Raw genomic sequence first — 6,000 nt, forward strand, 5'->3', positions numbered from 1 at the left:
TCCTGGGATTTTCCTGGCCGAACTCAGGGGGATCTTTCTTTTCAGCCGGCAGCTTTCAGATTACCCCAGTTTGGAGCAGCCTCTTTCTGAAATAATGTGGAAGCGTCCAAAGACGCAAGGGACTGGGTTTCTCTCGAGCCCTGGGAGGCCTTTCCCCTCCCACCAATCTTTTCTTCTTCTTGCCACCCCGTCCGCCTACCTCTTTGCCCTCCTTCCCTACCTTGCTCCCTCCAGTCTCTTTGGCTGAAGTTTATTAGACTCCCCTAGTCCGTGTCTGACCCTATGCGGAGCTGGGAGACACAATCAGGTCCCTTAGGGAGCTGGCAAACCAGGTCATCTTTCTCGGCCAGCTGCTGATGGCTTTTTTTTTTTTTTTTTTTTTTTTTGGTTGGGGCTTTCCTGGGGCTTTCACAGGATTTCTAACTTCCCATGACTCCCTGACACTAAATGCCAGTACCCCCCCACCCCTGCCAGTCCCTGGCTGGGGCGTGGCGTGGGGGGCGTGGGGCGGTGGGGAGTGGGAGAGTGGAACTTCTCTAGACGAAGAACCTGTTAGCTGGTAACTAAGCAATGTCCAGGGCAGTCCCACTATCAGGCTTTTTGAGAGCGGTGGGGACCCTAAGCCACCTCCTTTTCCTGAGGCTTCCCGTATTTATTATTATTATTATTTAATGAAAACATGCCAAAAGAGGGTTACAAAGATGATGGACTATTTAAAGTGTTTACATTTTATTTCTTTCTGCCCTCAGCAAACGTTAACTGAGCACCTACTAGGAGTCAAACAGTTTTCTACAATGGAAGGATACAACAAAGGGGAAAACACGCCAAAATCTCTGTCCTCATTGAATTCACATTGAATGTAACAAACGAACACTTTCAGCCCACACAATTATGCAGTGGAGCTCCTCACAGGACAAGTACAGGATTTACCATATCAAAAAATCAGTGTCTGGGGCACCCACGGCAGAGCAGCCTGGTGATGGATACAAATGTTACAAGGTTGTATGGGAAATGCCTTCTTAACCTGTCTATTTCTCTGCACTGTGACATTTGGGGATAGCATCACCAGTGGAAAGATTAGAGATACTTTGTGAAAGAAAGGTCTGTGCCAACCTTCCCTCCCCTGACCTCTCTGTACTGGTAGAATGTGGTCCAAGGGCAGAGGAAGAGAGGAGGGGCTATCACCTGTGGGTACTGCCTGGAAGGGCAAGGGGCAGGGTTAGTGTGTGCGTGTGTGTGTGCGCGTGTGCACACGTGCACACATATGTGTGACTGATAAGGCCGGGCCCCAGCTTACACATGACAGGCTGGTGCTCTGGTGAAGGTGAATGGGTCAGAGAAGCGCTGACAGAGACATTTCCCACTCTTTCACTTTAAAGTGTCTCTGAGTCATTTCCAGATTGTTCTTGCCCCAGTCCTTGCAAGAGCTCCCTCCCCCTCACCCCACTATGCCCCAGAGCATGCCTGGGCAAAGTCCTAGATCACCACCTCTGGGATTTGGACGTCAGGTATCACCTGATGAGGTTAAAGGTTTTCCTAAGGCCTTTCCCTCTGAGTCCTCCTGCTGGTTTTTTTGTTTTTTGTTTTTTGTTTTAATTTAAGTAATCACAGTGTTTCAGAAACTGCAGTTATCAACAGGTCCATTTTCTCCGTGGTTCTCCATCAGGGGTATCCTTGAGGGACAGCACAGTGTTTGACAGTAATCAGAAGTATTTATTGTTACTGGTGATGGCTTAGGCATTAAGAATTTCAGACTGAAATTTTTTTTAATTTTTTAAAGATTTTTATTTATTTATTTGACAGAGAGAGATCACAAGTAGGCTGAGAGGCAGGCAGAGAGAGAGAGAGAGGAGGAAGCAAGCTCCCTGCCAAGCAGAGAGCCCAAAGCGGGACTCAATCCCAGGACCCTGAGATCATGACCTGAGCCAAAGGCAGAGGCTTAACCCACTGAGCCACCCAGGCGTCCCAAGAATTTCAGACTGATTATTGATTTGAAACCTCACATAATCCTCACATGATTTGAAACTTATTGATTTATTGATTTGATACCTCACATAATCCTGTGAAGTAGACACTATTAGGTTTCCCATTTTACAGATGAAGAAACTGAGACTCATGATGTAATTTGCCCTTGGTGGAAGAGAGCCGATGGTGTGGCAGGGATTTCGGTTTGGCTTGCCCCACTGTGCAATATTTACCTTAGGAGTACTTTGCTACTGTTTATTAAGCACCTACGTGGACACTGTTTTAGATATGGGACAGGAGGGACAAAGGAGTCTCATTTTTAACCCTCTTGTTCTCTTGTTCTGTCCATGCTTTCCTTTAAAGAGAGAATTTTGTATTTTTTTTTAAAGATTTTATTTATTTATTTGACAGACAGAGATCACAAGTAGGCAGAGAGGCAGGCAGAGAGAGAGGAAGGGAAGCAGGCTCCCTGCCGAGCAGAGAGCCCGATGTGGGCTCGATCCCAGGACCCCGGGATCATGACCTGAGCCAAAGGCAGAGGTTTTAACCCACCGAGCCACCCAGGCGCCCTATTTTTTTGTTTTTTAAAAATAATTTCATAGTTATGTTATAAGCTACAAGCTATTTTTATTAGGAATGGGCATATGTGCCTTCCAGAGTGATGTTCCATTAAAGAGAGTGAGAATCCAAAATGGAAGGACCCACACATTGCAGGGAGCAGGGCCATGGGCAGGGTGGCGTCAAGACTCTGGCAAAGGAAGGGTAGAGAAGAAAGGAGGCAGGGATGCTAAAGAGACCAAGGCCACTTGGTCTTGGCAGCCTGGCCCCGTGGACTGAATGGCAATTTGACTTTGGGTGTGGGTCTATGATCAGCAGGAGTAAGTCTGGTCACTTTGTGGTTATGAATTGTACCTGCAAAACCTGCCAGATGTTATGAGGTACAATGGTAGAAAATATATATGCCATCTCATTGATTTCCCGAAGTCCAGGAAACTATGAGTCAGAGATGGTAAGCAACTAGCTGAAGGCCACACAGCATGTATAGTGTAGAGTTAGTATTCAATCCCAGGTTCTTTTCATGCTGAAACTGGTGCTTCTAACCATAACCACTGGCTGCCTTTCCATAACTGAATGTGAATTACTGAACTTCTCAGGAGGGATTTGCGTTTCTTCATCTTGGCCGTGATGTCCTTTCCCTCCTCTGCTGGCTAATCTGTTCATCCTTCTAGGTCTAGCTCAAGGAAGCCCTTCCCTATTCTCTCTTTCCAGTGTAAACTTTTCCCTGGATTAAAGTGCTTACCTCATAGTTTAATTCCCTGCGAAGATATTGTCTCCCCTAACAGATTCAGGGCCCCTAGAGAGCAACGGCCATGTGGGTAGTGCTAGAGTGCGTGTTTGCCTTTCCACATCCACTCTCTGTCATTATCCATCCTGCTCTTAGTTCTGGGAAGCTGACCTAGATGGGTAGGACCAAATGCTTCTATGCCCCTGGCTTCAAATTGCATTTGGCCAGTGAGAGCCCTGAGAGAGACCAGAGGGAGGGGGAGAATGGGTTGGGGCCTTATGTCCTCAGCTCCCTTTCTGTAGGATACCTTGGGCTGGCCACTCTCCGAACCCATAGTCAGAGTCATAAGGTGACACTCTGCATCCAGCCCTCTCTGCCTCCATGTCCAGGCCTCCTTAAGGAGGTTCTAGAAACTACACAACACCCAAAATGGAATTTCGTAGCATATAGCTCGGTAAACAGCTGTTGAGCTCAATTAGGGGCAGGTGTATTTGTTTGTTTGCTTGAGGGAGTGAGTGAGTGAGTGAGAAGCCCCAGAAAAAGGATTTAAATGATCTTGGGAACTAGGGCCAGATGGCAAAAAAGAGAGTGTTCCTGGCAAACAGTTTTTATTTATTTTTTTGTTTGAATGGTATTTAAATTTTTTTTTTTTAAATCTTCCTTAGTATACAGTCAATTTGACTTCTTAAAAGGTTGGAGTATGAATCTATGAAGTTTAACACATGCACAAGGCAAACCATAAGTGACTCTTAATTTCACAAAACAAACTGAGGGTTACTGGGGGGAGGGGGGGTTGGGAGAGGGGGAGGGGATTATGGACATTGGGGAGTGTATGTGCTATGGTGAGTGTTGTGAAGTGTGTAAACCTGGCGATTCACAGACCTGTACCCCTGGGGATAAAAATACATTATATGTTTATAAAAAATAAGAAATAAATAAAAATTAAAAAAAAAACCACATGTACAGATTTGGGTAACTCTCATCACAATTAGAATACAGAACAGTTCCAGGGTCCTGAGTGGCTCACTCAGCTGGGTGTCTGACTCTTGATCTCAGCTCAGGTCTTGATCTCGGTCAGGAGATCTTGGTCTTGAACTCAGGTGGTGAGTTCGAGCCCTATGATGGGCTCCGTTCATGCAGAAAAGAGAGAGAGAGAATACAGAACCATTCTACCACCCTCAAAACTCCCCCAAACTATCACTTTGTAGTGATAGCACTGCTGTTTTCCATCCCTACATTTTTGTCTTTTTGAGAATATCATATAAAGGGAATCAAACAGTAGGTGACCTTTTTTTTTAAGATTATTTATTTATTTATTTATTTGACAAAGAGGGACAGAGATCACAAGTAGACAGAGAGGCATGGAGGGGGGGAAGCAGGCTTCCTGCTGAGCGGAAAGCCCAGTGCGGGGCTAGATCCCAGGACCCTGAGACCATGACCTGAGTCGAAGGCAGAGGCTTAACCCGCTGAGCCACCCAGGTGCCCCAGTAGGTGACCTTTTGACACTGGCTTCTTTCCCTCCACATAATGTCTTTGAAATTCATTTAAACTTTTATATGCAGAAATAGTTCATTCCTGTTTATGACTGAGTAGTATCCCATTGTATGAATGTTTGAATTTATTTATCCATTCATATTTGGGTTGTTTCCAGTTTGTTCTTATTAACAGAACTGCTCTCAATATCCATGTGTGTAGGTTTTCGCATGAACACTGTCCTCCTTTCCCTTGGACACTGTTATAGACTGTGTCCCCCATCTCTCAATTCATATACTGATGCCCCAATCCCCAATGTGACTGCTTTGGAGATAGTGCTTTTATGGAAGTAATAAAGGTGAAATGAGGTCGTAAGTATGGGGCCCAAATCTTAATGAATGTGTCCTTATAAGAAGAGAAAGGGACACTAGGACATTCTCTCTTTGTGAGCACAGACGATGCAGCAAGGGGGCGGGGGGTCCTCTGAAAGCCAGGAAGAGATCTCTCACCAGAAGCCAAATTTGCCAGCACCTTGATCGAGGACGTAGAGCCTCGAGGACGTGAGAAAATGTCTATTGTTTAAGCTACCCTGTTTGTGGTCTTTTATTATGATAGCTCGAGCAGATTAATACAACTAAATATTCTATGGTAAGTGTACATTTAATTTTGTAAGATATGGCCGAACTGATTTCCCGAGCTCCTGGACCATTTTGTATCCCCCCCAGTCTCACATGAGAGTTCCAGTCGCTCTGCAACCTTGTTGACATAAGGTACTGTCGGGAGTTGTCATTTGTGTTGATATTTTTTTATGTGCTAGGTTTTGTAGGTAGTAGTAGCCAAGGAAGCTGTTTGAAGCTGAAAATATCTTGGAAGTATCTTTCTGTGGTCCTGTCCATCTTTGGGGTTATCCATACCCCATTTCTCTTTTCTCGTTTTTCTTTTGGCCTCATTCTATCCCAAGGGCAATGTCCCCTTCAGAGCCCCTAGTGATCTGGTACATTACAGTCCTCGGTAGAGATGAACCCACATATGAGAATGTTCTGGAAGAGGGTGGGTGTGTGCAGGGCTGGACTCAGGAGCCTTGTGCCTCATTCAAAGTTCTGTTGTCACCATCTTGAAATTCTTTTTTTTTTTTTTTTAATTTTAAGATTTTATTTTTATTTATTTGTTAGAGAGAGAGAGAGAGCAAGCCCGGGCAGGGGGAGCAGAAAGCAGATCAGGCAGAGGGAGAAGCAGGCTCCCTGCTGAGCAAGGAACCCAATGTGGGGCTCGATCCC

The sequence above is a fragment of the Meles meles genome, chromosome 19 (assembly GCF_922984935.1).
Source record: "Meles meles chromosome 19, mMelMel3.1 paternal haplotype, whole genome shotgun sequence".
NCBI classification, from domain to species: domain Eukaryota; kingdom Metazoa; phylum Chordata; class Mammalia; order Carnivora; family Mustelidae; genus Meles; species Meles meles.